General features: G+C 45.7%; 1 pseudogene; it reads left to right on the top strand.

Annotated features, from left to right (window-relative positions):
* The first annotated feature begins 8,035 nt into the window (after window positions 1-8,035).
* LOC109743054 (galactinol synthase 2-like) lies at window positions 8,036-10,289 on the top strand (annotated as a pseudogene).
* The last annotated feature ends 4,527 nt before the right edge of the window (window positions 10,290-14,816 follow it).

Below are 14,816 nucleotides of genomic sequence, written 5' to 3'. Positions count from 1 at the left end.
CCATCCTATTTGCTGAAAATTGTTCTGGTCTTATTTCTCAAGCGGTGAAGGATACGTTGGGGGTTTGACAATCTGGTTTTGATCCCAGGTATCTTGGATTGCCAGTTCCGGAAGGGAGAATGCATAAAGGCAGGTCTGAATCTCTGCAAGCTAGATTGAGTAAGAGACTTGTGGACTGGAGTGAGAGATATTCCTCATCCGCAAGTAAAGAAGTTTTGATAAAATCGGTGGCTCAGGCCATTCCCACCTCTATGTCATGAGTGTTTCCAAATTACCATTTTTAGTTTGCGATGAGCTGACCAAAATGATAAGGCAGTACTGGTGGGGAGTGGAAAATGTTAAGAATAAAATGGCTTGGATGGCCTGGGATAAATTTATCTTACCTAAGTCCAAAGGCGGTATTGGCTTCAGGGACATGAGAGCATGTAACCAAGCCTTGCTTGCTAAGCAGGCCTAGAGACTTTTAGTGGTCCCTGAATCCTTGTGTGCGAGATTGCTTTTAGCCAAATATTACCCAAATGGGAATTTGGTGGATACGGTGTTTCTGAGTAATACGTCCGCAGTTTGGAAAGGCATCATGCATGTTGGAGCTTGTGAAGAGAGGCATACTGTGGCTAGTAGGCAATGGGGAAGACATACGGGTTTGGCGCAACCCGTGGATTCCTCGCGGGGCACCATATACCCCATACTCCCAAAAGGAACTGTCGACTCAATAGGGTCGTCAGCTTTCTGGATGCCAATGGCGCGTGGAAGGAGAACCTACGACGGCAATCTTTTTGTCAAGCCGATATTGATGCCATCCTGAAGACACATATGTCCCCACGCCTACAAGAAGATTATATTTCTTGGCCACTGGATAGGTCGGGCTCCTTCATAGTAAAAACTACATATCACCTAGCCATGGCTGAGCATACTGAGAAGTTCTCTCCTGGTGCCTCAAGCTCTAGTCCGACCGGCGATTGTACAATTTGGAATCTGGTATGGAAAGCTTTGGCTCCACCAAAAATGAGAATGTTTGCTTGGCAGGTAGCTTCCGGTTCCCTGGCTACCAACTTGAAAAAACACCAGTGACACCTGGGTTCTCATGGCAACTATCCTTTGTGTGGATGGGAAAGAGAGTCATGTTTCCATGCTCCACTGGTATGTCCCAATGCAGCAACTCTTTGGGATTCAATGCGAAGGCAATGGCCTCTCCCCAACCGTACTTCTATCACATGTACAGGTGATGACTTGGCAGAATTTCAATCACAAATTAGGGACATGATCATTATGGTGTTATGGCGTATATGGCACCTCCGCAATGAACTTGTACATGGCAAATCTGTACCAAGTATGGAGGTATCATGCTCCTTTTTGAGCAGCTACTATAATTCATATGGCCAAATCTCATCCAGCGTAGAAGAGGTCATTAAAGGAAAATCTCCGATGGTAATAATGGATGTGGCGGCGAAACATGTGGCGTCTGAGGCTCCTGCTCCCCCAAACACACCATGGCCGAATCCAAAGCAGGGTTTGGTCGCTTTATCGGTCAATCCATCATTCAACACATATGATGGAAGGGCCGGCACAAGGATGATTTTAAGAGATGAAAAAGGTAAGATGATCTTTGCAGCATATAGAAGACTCTTCAATTGTAATGAAGCCTTAGAAAGTTAAATTCAAGCAATGTTGGTAGGACTCTCTTTGGCTCTTGAAAGATCAAGCCTACCTATACAGCTTCAGTACAATTGCGCAGTTTTTTTGCTTGGTTGGCGTTGCAAAATAGGATTTGGACCGCCGATCGCTTGGAGCGACGAGGTTGGCCAAATTGTGGCATTTGCAAGCTTTGTAATAGGGAGCAAGAATAGGGAGCCCACCTTTTCTTCATGTGCCGCTAAACGATTCGGCTATGGAAGTCTCTCATTGAGAAGTTAGGTCTCGCGCACATTGATACATCCGAGTGGCTCATGGACGATTTCATCTACCAGTGGTGGGACAAGAGATCTCACTAACCGGCAAGCTATGGCCTCCCTCATCATGCTCGTCTCGTGGACCATTTGGAATCTATATCTATACCAATATAAAAAGACCCAAAGGGACAGATCCAATTAATCTCGGCCATCAAATCATGTCAATCCAACGACTTAGACTGCTTCAATATCGAGCGCTCAACACGTTTAGCGTGCAGTTAATTTCATGCCAAAAATGGTGCTAATCACATAATAACACGCGAATAATATCCTACTTAATATCCGTATGCACTTAATATACTTCCAAATTAACGTGCATTGCACGTACACATTAACTAGTGAAAGAAATGCACAGGTGTTCCGCCACAAGAGTGCGCCACCGACCATCCTACTCATTGCCATTGTCGACGAGGCCAAGCTTTGGATGGCCGCGGGCGCAAAGAAATTAGGGAATATTTTTCTGGGCGAGTAATTGTCATGCCGAATATGTGGGTGTGTTGTAATTCTCTAAACTCTATTCTCTCCTTATTTAATAGATGAGGCAAATCTTATGCATCCGTTTTAAAAAAAAAGATGCTCACCGATGAGTCCTTGGACATATCGACGTATGGTCATTTGATCTCAGAGATTAAACTTTTAATGAATGGTAGGGTAGTTGTTTCAGTAAAAAAAATCTCATCTTCAAAATAGAGTTGCACATTGTTTAGTGACATATGGGCGGAACGGGGATAGCGCTGTGTGCCAGTTAAAGCATCCCCTCCGTGTGTCAGTGAGCTAGTCATTGAAGATTGTAATCCTATAACCTTGGAATAAATACCACATGATTCTCAAAAAAAAAGTGGTTTTGCAAAATCTTCATAACCGTAAACTACCATCGTTTGCTGGGAAGGCACGTGCTGTCTTTCGTGTCGAACACGGACCCGTCCGGGTCGCCAAAACAGACCCGAACTAGGGAGACGTTCAAGGATATATACTTGCTCACGCCGCCACTACTTGCCCTGTCCATGTCCAACCATCCATCAAAGGGAGAAGCAGAACCAATCCAACTCTAGCTAACCCGCCGCCCAAAGCCCGGGCTCGCCGCCGCCGTGATGGTCCACTCGAGCTGCCACGTCGTCGGGGCGATAACGTCGCTGTTTCGCCGCTACTACAACCGCCGGCGCGGATACAAGGCGATCCCGCGGTGTGACGCCGAGGAGAAGGAGGACGAGAAGGCGCAGGGTGGGTGCAAAAGCGTGCTGTGCGAGGGGTGCAAGAAGGTGCTGGTGGAGTGCGTGGAAGAGCGGGATGGGGAGGGTCCGGAGGGCTGCGGCGACCGGCTCATGGCCCGGTGCAGATTCGAGATGCGGAGCGGGACGAGCTTCGCCGGCTGGAAGGACTTGGCTGACGCGTCCTACATGTACACCCGAGCCGGAAGCTGGAGAAAAGCGATACAGGCATACGGCGAGTTAGCCGCCTATTCTCTCAGGGTAAAATATTGTTTCAAGTTTTTTTTTGGAGTTCGTGTTAATTACCCCTAGCTATTTTTGGACAGTTTCATATGATATCATGGTCGCCATACATTGATGCAGAGAGGAAGCGAGCTGAGCGCGGGGTCGGCGCTGCTCGTTCGGCGAAATGCTACGCCGAGATCGAGGACAAGAGCGAGGAGGACGTCGCCGCCATGAAGCTCGCGCTGGAGGAGGCCCTCGCGCTGTTCGTCAAGCACGGCGACCAGCGGCTGGCCGCCACCGCCTGCTCCGACCTGGCCGAGTTTCACCTGGACCGTAACGACCTCCCGAACGCGCTGCTCTTCTACGAGCGAGCCGCCGAGTACTACGGCACCGCCAACCGGCGCTCCAACCGCTTCTGCAGGTTCAGAGCTCAGCTTGTCACGTACCTGCTGGCCAACGAAGAGGCGCCTCGCGCCAATGGAGCGCTGCCCATTCGCGACTACAAACGGAAGTGCGTCGGATACATGAAGCCCAGCGATCCTGATTGGCTTCTTCTGCTGGGCCAGATGCTCGGCACCAGCAGCGTAGCGCACGACTATCATCCTTCTTCTTGATTTGGTAGCCATCTACTTGTATGTATAAAGACTAGTAGAATTGTGTGTGTGTGTGTGTATCAAATAGTATGTGTATGACTTGCATATATTTTGGCTTGGACTTCTAATTAGAGACTTATATAAGTGTTTGAGCCGACGCGGACATTTGGTCTATGAGTACATATGTACCCTACATGGAAAAAAATAGTAATTCAACAAATAGTCAAAAAATTCTGAAAATATTTTTGAAATAAATTTGGCCTACCATTGTACTCGTGAGAAAAGTTCCACAAAAAAAAATTCCTCTTTGACTTCTTTTCGAAAAGACAATTTTTTGGTCAAAATAGCATGAATAGTAACCTATAATAGCAAAAAAAATGTCTTTTTTGCTATGAAGTCAACGTTGGTTTTTTCAGTGAAAAGCTGTATACTAGTGCGCAAGTAAGTCCAGTTTATTCTAATAATAGTTATTAACTATTTTGACTTTTTGTTTGATTATTAAAAAATCCCCATATAGGGTGTATATATAACCAGAAACCAAAGTGTATTTCCCAGCTGAACACGTGTAATTCCAGGCTTATGATTCTTAAAGGCTATATATGCGGGTAGCCAAAACATACTAGAGGAAACTCACATGTATATTGTGAACCCGTGGTCGAATATTTTGTTCAGTATACCTATAAGATGAGCACTCATAGTCATGCGTTGGTAATGTAGGCCTTTGCCTTGAACCTCGTTAAGAAGTCACATTGTCATCCCTGACAGATCATTGTGCATCAAAACTTTAAAAGTGGTACACATAGAGGTTTTCAGGCCAGATGAGGAGGAAGAAGAATAATGTTATTGGACCTGTCACGAGCGGCACCTCACATGCTCACATAGGAAGAAGAATAATGTTATTGAACACCATTTGTAGCAATGTTCTGCTCAGGTTCATCATGCACTAGAAATGCCATAGTAAACTCACTTACAACGATAGCTCCGATATAATGAACACAGTTCTGATATAATGAAGTGAGTAGGAGTATGGTCATGTCTTTATCTTCCTGCTTTGACCTCTAGTCGACCTATTTCGTCTGATGATCACCTAGTCGAATGCGTTGACGTGTGTAGTAAGGTTCGTCCCTTCCTGCATCCTCAAACCAGGCTCAGAGGAAAAAAAAAGAGAAGAAGGCGCCCGACGGCAGACCTGGCATCGACGCCAGCAATAATCCTTCGATCGACCGGGATTAGACCATAATGACCCGGAATTGAATCCTAGCGCCTGGCCTAAGAGCCGGCGTTGTACATGCCCTTATTGTTCAATCAGGATTCTTTTATAAAAAAATGATATATTGTGGATGACATTCTTTATTTACATGAGTAATGCACCATGCTCATGTTAAAAAGCAAGTGGGGCTTGTTACTAAACTTGATTTTGAGAAGGCGTACGACATGGTCAATTGAGACATTATTATTGCCTGCCACCAAGTTAGAGGTTTTAATTAAAAATGACGCAATTGGGTAAAACAAGTTTTACGTAATTGCACCATGTCCATTTAGATTAATGATAAAGTAGGCCCCTATTTCCAAAGTGCTAAGGGTGACCCCCTCTTTCCTTTTATTTTCAACATTGCAGCTGAATGTTTGACCAAAATGATTCTTAAATCTCAAAGTAATGATATGATTGTGGGAACTGCCCCTAAATGCGAGCACCAGGACTTGAACCCTGATGGGCTGGGAATATCACTGTCCACCTAACCATCCAACCACAGTTTGATTCGCTCAAATATATGTTTTGTTGTCTACTTTCTTTCATACATATGTACATTTTCCGTATACATTTAAAATATATTTTTACATGTTTAACATTTTTCAAATACATAACATTTTCTGGAAATATATGATTTGATATCAACTTTTTTCATACACGTCATAAATTTTGGTATACATCTGAAACATTATTGTTATACACAATTAACTTTTTTAATTACATGATTAACATTTTTTCATATACATGTTTTTGAACATTCTCCTAATATGCGGTGAGCATTTTATCAATAACATATTTCTGAAAGTGTGTACACTTTTTTAAATGTACCCTATACTTTATTGAATGGAACAAACATTTGCTTTATGAATTACAAAACATTTTTTATATTGTATAAACATATTTTTAAATGTCACATACACTTTTTTGAATCATGTGAGCATTTTTAAATGTAAAAAAGATCTTTGTTTATTGCTATCATCAGTTTTTTATAATTACGCTAATTTTTATTTACACTGTGTTAACAATTTCCAAATTTGTGGTTTTTAAATTATTAAGTGCATTTATGTTTTGAAATGTATGTATTTAGAATATTTTAGAAAATATAAACGAAAGAGAAGAAGAAAGTATTAACCTGCAAAGCTACTTGGGCTGGTCCATTAGTTGCGAGGCTTTGGCGAGACGAGCTTGTGTCACGCTGCGGGCGAGACACAGCTGCTCCTGTTGTTGCTGCAGGACACGCGAGAACTCGAGAAGTGTTGTTGCCGCACATGCGCAAACACCGGTCACGCCCACAACTAGCAACGAGAGAGTTGAGCGGTTGAGGGAAAAGGCAGGCGAGGAAACACCTGCCCGCACCATTGTGGTGTCCTACTCTCCCAACCGGACGAGCTCAGCTCAGCTCAGCTTCGGCCGCTTCTATCTATCTTGGCTGCCAAGTGCCAAGCACCGGACTGTGCTTTCACCGTCCAAACCTTCTTGTTAGCTCAAGACTCGCTATTTCTTGCTATTGAAAACTGCTCGATGCTATTAGTAACTCGACAGAGAGTGACCTCGCGTCGGTGGGGAAAAACGCGCACGTCTCTCTGCTGCCAGCCGTGTTGTTTTCATGGCGCGGGAGGGTAATTAACTAACCGGCCACACCACGTACGTTATCCAGAAAAAACGGTGACAACAACTGCTGCACCGTCCATGATCAATACAGTAGCTTCCTGTTGAGTTCGTACAAAATGTTGGTTGGGGTCTGGTCTGATTGTTCCACGCAGGCGGACGGGGCGAACGATTTCATTCACCTTGGCGTCGTGACACGTACGCACTGCCACCACTTTACCGATAATATTAGTAGCAGTATGTCACAATGCACAGTCCAAGTTCCATCATCATTCTGTTATCCGTCTGAACTGATGACACAGTGCACTAGTAGCCAGCAATCCTTGTTTCGTCGTTTGATTTGACCACATCATGTGCTAGTGAATTATCCCGCGGTCTGTCGATGGCTCCATCCACATGGTTTCCTTTGCATGGGCCACACCGGAAGCTAGCTGAACCAAAGAGGTTACATCGATCTCCTCTGTTGCCGTAAAAACATTTTGTTGTGATGATGGATGCAGGTGATTAGACAGAAAAGGAAGGCGTGGAATGAAATAGAGTTCACGGGACGCACCTCGCGAGGGCGGCTGAAACAGAGTCCATCGATCTCCTCTGTCTGTCTGCCTGGATTTTTCACCTTTCTCTGTAAAGCCCACATACCTCCTGGCTCCTGCTACAATTGGATGGGAATGGATTGAATCAACTAATATTACTATTTTAATACAGTAGTATCTTTTTTATTTCGGGTGAACTAATATTATCCGGATTGCTCCTTACCATCTTTAATTAAGTCGCCAGTTACCATATAAGGCAAGAGATATGTACGACAAGATAATGTTTGTTTTTTGTCACCTTATCCACCGAAACAAATCAACCAAGAATATCAAAGAGAGGTTGGCGCCACAAATCAAGGGAGATTTTTGTAATGAAAATGAGGGCCATGTGGCCTCTTTGATCAAAAAACAAAAAAAAACGGTGGCAAAAAAGATAAAACGAAAAATAATATCAAGGGGGCTCCTCTAATAAAGATTCACACCGGAGTAAAAGGGAACGAAGCGGGTCGAGAAAATAGCACCATCTCACACATTCCAATCCAGACACCTTTTTCTACGTTTTCCATTCCATTTCGTGGCGGGTCTACTCGAACCACCCACGCCCCGTTGCCTATATAAACGCCAGCAGGCACCACCATCAAGCATCAAACACAAACACGCACAAGTCCACAACACACAACAAACCCATCTCATCCATCCTTTGAAGCAAAGAGAGAAATCGAGCAAGCAATGGCTCCGATGCCCAAGCGTATCGTGAAGGACGAGCAGAAGAAGGCGGCGTACGTGACTTTCCTCGCCGGCTCCGGCGACTACTGGATGGGCGTGGTGGGCCTGGCCAAGGGCCTCCGCGCCGTCAAGTCGGCCTATCCGCTCGTGGTGGCCGTGCTCCCCGACGTCCCCGAGGATCACCGCCGCAAGCTGGTCGAACAGGGCTGCCTCGTCCGCGAGATCGAGCCGGTGTACCCGCCGGAGAGCCAGACCCAGTTCGCCATGGCATACTACGTCATCAACTACTCCAAGCTCCGCATCTGGAAGGTACGTACTAGCTTGAATAATCTTTTCTTCAGTTTCATCATCATCTTTTGTTAATTTGACGCTGACGACGATGGGGTATGTGGTGGTGTATGCAGTTCGTGGAGTACGAGAGGATGGTGTACCTGGACGCGGACATCCAGTCCAGGTGTTCGACAACATCGACCACCTCTTCGACCTCGACAAGGGCAGCTTCTACGCCGTCATGGACTGCTTCTGCGAGAAGACGTGGAGCCACACGCCGCAGTACAAGATCGGATACTGCCAGCAGTGCCCGGACCGGGTGGCGTGGCCGGAGCGCGAGCTCGGCGTGCCCCCGCCGCCGCTCTACTTCAACGCGGGCATGTTCGTGCACGAGCCCAGCCTCGCCACCGCCAAGGTCCTCCTCAACAGGCTCGTCGTCACCGACCCCACGCCCTTCGCCGAGCAGGACTTCCTCAACATGTTCTTCAGGGACGTGTACAAGCCCATCCCGCCGGTGTACAACCTCGTGCTCGCCATGCTCTGGAGGCACCCCGAGAACGTCCAGCTCGAGAAGGTCAAGGTCGTCCACTACTGCGCAGCGGTACGTCTTTGTCATCGATTTCCTAGTACAAACATTTTTAGTCTGTTTATTCTTATATATCTGAATTCATGATCGATGTTTCTGTGCCATGCATGAATGATGCAGGGTTCGAAGCCGTGGAGGTACACCGGCGAGGAGGCCAACATGGACAGGGAGGACATCAAGATGCTCGTGAAGAAATGGTGGGACATCTACAACGACGAGGGCTTGGACTACAAGGCCGGCGACGAGACCACCAACCTGCTACGCGGAATTCTTGTTGAGGCCGGCGCCGTGAAGTACTTCCCGGCGCCCTCAGCCGCGTAGGCTTCGCTGCATGCCGGCATTAGCCCAATGTACACGTTTTTTGGTATTGTAGATCAATCTAGTCCGTGTTTCTTGTTTTAGTTTGCACGAAAAATAGGGGCGTGTACACCCATCACTAGTAGAAAAATGGGCCATTTGTTCCGGTTTATAAGGCTCATCTGTCCCGGTTTGGGAACCGGGACTAAAGGGTTGTTACTAATGCCCTAGGCCTTTAGTCCCGGTTCTACGAACCGGGACAGATGGGCCTCCGCGTGGCCGCTCCGGCGAGCCCAGGCGGGAGGGCCTTTGGTCCCGGTTGGTAGCACCAACCGGAACCAATAAGCTTCCACACGTCAGCATTTCAGGAGCTGGATTTTTTTTTTTTTGGAAAGGAGGTGGTTTAGGGGTTTTGGGGTTAATTTAGGTTGTTATAGGTAGCTAATAGAGAGATATGTCCTCTCTTATCTCCATGCTACTGCTACTGCTATGCCTAAACATGACTTAGGTTAAACTGAGGCAACATGTGGTGCATGTCGAAAGTAAAATACTAATCCTAACTTGATCAAGTTTGAATTGTACTATCGACATGCACCACATGCATGTTGCCTTCACTTCAATCCAATCCATGTTCATTTCACCCATAGATATATAATAACTCTTCATGCATCATCATAATAACAAGTCCTACTAATCATCATCATACAACTTCTACTCATTATTAATAACAAGTCATACGATCATCATCTTGATAGTCATCGAACCAACCCTATTTAATTGTTCTTAGCACATGATCATCACTATTAGGCAGGACCTAAATACCCTATTTAAGGTAAAATAGCATAAAACAATATAGACCCTGACTCTCCATTATGGAGAATGGAGATCATCCTGTCTCCAATTCTTGCGCGGCGCTTCCTTTTGCTTCCAAGAACCTCCTTACGACTGTCCATACATTTTTTCCATTCTTTGATTAGCATGTCTCCACTTCTTTTAGAAATCCGGTATGGACAGTTGAGATTCATAGGATGACCTGGTTGTATGTTCAAAACATGAAGGCTACCATACTCATACATCAAATGAGGCACACAATCCGTCGGGATTCTCTGTTGAAAAACATAGTAATAACTTCATAGTTAGCAATGATGTACTAGTTTTAGAATTATGCAAAAGATGCACGGATGTCATAATAGTAAAAAATCTTACCAAGGTATCTCCATGGTAGTTACCGTAGTCCAACACGTGCACTAGTGGCACATATTGACCATAATGTTGAGGAGTTTGATTGTAGATATTGTAATTCTCAAGATCATTACAAAATCCAACCACATGATTTTTCTCCTTATAAGTTAACTCAGAGCCATCGGTGTAGTAGGTTCTGTCTACCATCTTTCGCACATTTTTTGAACAATCAAAATAAGCTGTCAATGGAAATAAGCTGTCAACTATTTTGAAATGAACAATATAAATTAGTTAATAATTAGCTATGTTTGAGAAACTCACATAGCGGCAGAACTGGAGGCGTATCAACAAGGACCCAAATGTCCATATTGTCTTGGTCGATGTCAGGATCACCAAGATCCATGGTGACAAGCATACCCTCATCAAAACCATACATCTTGCAAAATGTTTCCCAATTTTTGCAACCAAAATGGGTTACGCTCTCAGCATTATACAAATTTACTTCAAAATCCACATCATGATGAGTCCTTAGGTGAATTTTCTTTGTTTCATAATTTTCATGGTCTTCAAAATCCATCCTCTCGAAGACATAGCGTCTTGCATGGCATGGGATAAGCTATACTTGAATTGTAAAAGATGAAAAATACACGTTGAAAGAGTTGAAGTCATGCTTAATTATGAAAAAAAACACTTGTCGTTGTTGCGTACCGTTTCAACTTCGAAGGTCTCCTCGAGCTTAATGCTGAAGCACCGATCATCGTTCAGGTGAGGCCTGTCGCACAGACCTCGATCGTCGTGGCACCAGCCGCACTCCCCCGGGAGACTTTCGTCGTCCGATGACGACATTTCCTACATTCATAATTCAAAGATTAAACTTGTAGAATTAAATATATGTACTACAAAAACTAAATTAGATCATTATTATTCATCACGGGTTGACTATCGATCTATCGAGTCTTTTCTTGAAAACTCTCAGCTCACGTGGTATATACATTCGACCGTTGGTGATGGTCGCTCCTCCATTCGTCCCCGAGTGCATTACACCAAAATGTCTAGCACACGGGAACGAAGGAGAAGCGACCCACACGACAACAGTCGGAATTCTTCGTCCTCTCATATATATATGGTGGAACTCTCCCTCACTGATTCCTCTCTGACATTTGTGACCGTCGGTGATGGTAGCTCCTCCTTTTGTTCCCGAGTGCATTACACCAAATTGTCTAGCACACGGGAACGAAGGAGAAGCTACCCCACGACAACAGTCGGGATTCTTCGTCCTCTCATATATGGTGGAGACTCGACAGACTTAAAGTCAACCCGAAATATCGTCTAATTTTCTTTCTAAAAAAGGATTTGGCTGGTCTCACCTCGAGGTCGGAGGGGGTCGGTGACGGGGACGATGGCGGGGATGATGGAGGGGGCTCCTAGATTTCTGCGAAAACAAAAACCCTATAAGCTATCAACTAATCATATGCATACGCCTTGCATAGTGCTCTCCATTTTTAGCATTCAAAGTAGGAGTAGTTTTCCAATTTGAGCATTCAGTAAGCAAAATCAAATCGCAAAATAAAGTAGTATTCAAATTAGGATGTATGCAATTATAAGAAAAACTACATCATCTCTTGCGTCCGTACATCGTCGAATATTATTACTAATACACCTCTAATACTATCATACATATAGCATCGCTAGTACAGCTAGAACCGTAGCGCCCGACGGGTATCGGCGCGGGCGGTGGACACCCAAAGAGAAGGAACCATCACAGGATCATAGCTCCAGTGAGATCCCTGAAGAAGCTGCCACGTATTGTCGAACTTGCCCTCCAACGCAACCATGTAGCGACGGACGTGCTCGTCCTCCTCGTTGACATGGTGACGTACCACCTCCGCGGTGTCTGGAAGCCTCGGCACCATCACAGGCCCACGCGACCGCCACCAAACAAGGATCGGGTCAACGACGGGCTGGCTTCTCACCAACCTGCGCACCCGGGAAGGTAGCACCTCCCAAAACCAGCCCGGCGGAGCCCAGTCCCGGACATGGCCCCTCTGATCAAGCCGGCCTCCTCCGCCGAGTCGACGACGAGGATGCGGGATAGGCATCGTCGACGTCGATGCGGGAATAATAGCTTGAACTAAAAAAATAAACTAGTTCTATTAATTTTCTTGCTAAAAATAAACTACTTCTATATATAGTAAAATAAAGTAGTTTTCTTAAATCAACTAGTTCAACTACTAATTAAGCACTTACTCTAAATAAAATAAAGTATTACTTACTAAAAATAAAGTACTTATATATATAGTAAAATAAAGTAGTTTTATTAAATCAACTAGTTCAATTATTAAGCACTTGCTATAAATAAAATAAAGTAGTACTTACTAAAAATAAAGTACTTCTATATATAGTAAAATAAAGTAGTTTTATTAAATCAACTAGTTCAACTACTAATTAAGCACTTACTATAAATGAAGTAGTTTTATTAAATCAACTAGTTCAACTACTAATTAAGCAATTACTATAAATAAACTAGTTTAACTAGTTCTATTATTTATCGCCCACCCCCATCATGTCGAAGTTATCAGGGAGGGGCTATATCGAGAACCGATAAAATATAAGAAGAGGAAGAAGAAGAAAAAAAGAGGAGAAGAAGAAAGGAATAGACGAGAAGATCGAAAAGAAGAAGAAAAAAAAGAGGAGAAGAAGAAAGGAATAGAGGAGAAGAAGAAAAATTAGAAAATTCTAATTTTTCTTCTTCTCCTCTATTCCTTTGTTCGTCTCCTCTTTTTTCTTCTTATTTTTTCCTCTTCTTATTTATTTCTCCTCTTTTTTCCTCTTCTTCCTCTCCTCTTCTTCTCTTTCTTCTTTTCCTTCTTCCTCTCCTTCTTTTTATTCTTCTTCTTCCTTCTTTCCTTCTTCATCTTTTCTTCCTTTTCCTTATTTTACTTTTTCCTCTACACTAACCTAAAATGCACTAACCTAAAATCGATATCTATTAACAACCTAAACAAAAAATCTGAAAAACAGGACATATAATCATATATACGCACATACATATAATCATAATGAACATATATAATCTGAAAAAAAACACCATAGGGCCGCGACGGCGTGGCGGCAGCGGCGGCGCCCGGTACAGGGAGGAGGAGGAGGGGATCGGGGCGGCGCTCAGAGGGTGCGGCGACGGCGACAAGGAGGCAGGGCCGGGTGGCGTGGGGCAGCGACGGCGTCGGGGCGGGGCGACGCGGGATGGCGTCGGGGCGGCGCGTCAGAGGCAGGGCGACGACGGCGATGGCGAGGCAGAGGGCCGGGTAGCCTGGCGGCGTGTCGACGGGGCGGGGAAGACGAACTGAATGAGAATTTTCACAAGTTTTACTTATATAGACATACTATTGGTCCCGGTTCATGGCACCAACCGGGACCAATGCCCCCTTTAGTCCCGGTTGGTGCCACCAACCGGGACCAAAGGTCTCTTTTCAGCAGCCCAAAGGGCGGGAAGCGGCGGCCTTTGGTCCCGGTTGGTGGCACCAACCGGGACTAAAGGGGGGGCATTGGTCCCGGTTGGTGCCACGAACCGGTACCAATGCATCCCTTTAGTCCCGGTTGGTGCCACCAACCGGGACCAAAGGCCTTGTGCTGCCCCGCGTCGCGGCCAAAATTTTAGTCCCACCTCGCTAGTTGAGAGAGCTCGAGAGTGGTTTATAAGCACTGTTGTGCCTGTTGGGGAACGTAGTAATTTCAAAAAAATTCCTATGCACACGCAAGATCATGGTGATGCATAGCAACGAGAGGGGAGAGTGTGTCCACGTACCCTCGTAGACCGACAACGGAAGCGTTGACACAACGTAGAGGAAGTAGTCGTACGTCTTCACGATCCGACCGATCCAAGTACCGAACGCACGACACCTCCGAGTTCTGCACACGTTCAACTCGATGACGTCCCTCGAGCTCCGATCCAGCCGACTGTTGAGGGAGAGTTTCATCAGCACGACGGCGTGGTGATGATGATGATGTTCTACCGACGCAGGGCTTCGCCTAAGCACCGCTACGATATTATCGAGGTGGATTATGGTGGAGGGGGGCACCGCACACGGCTAAGAGATCAATGATCAATTGTGTGTCTTTGGGGTGCCCCCCTGCCCCCGTATATAAAGGAGCAAAAGGGGGAGGGGCGGCCGGCTAGGAGGAGGCGCGCCAGGAGGAGTCCTACTCCCACCGGGAGTACGACTCCCTCCCTTCCTTGTTGGATTAGGAGAAGGGGGAAGGAGGAGAGAGAGAGGAAGGAAAGGGGGGCGCCGCCCTCCCCCCTCCTTGTCCAATTCGGAATAGAGGGGGAGGGGGCGCGCGGCCTGCCCTGGCCGCCTCTCCTCTTCTCCACTAAGGCCCATGTAGG

Source organism: Aegilops tauschii, chromosome 7 (genome assembly GCF_002575655.3).
Source record: "Aegilops tauschii subsp. strangulata cultivar AL8/78 chromosome 7, Aet v6.0, whole genome shotgun sequence".
Taxonomy (NCBI): Eukaryota; Viridiplantae; Streptophyta; class Magnoliopsida; order Poales; family Poaceae; genus Aegilops; species Aegilops tauschii.
This window is presented reverse-complemented; position numbering and strand designations above follow the sequence as displayed.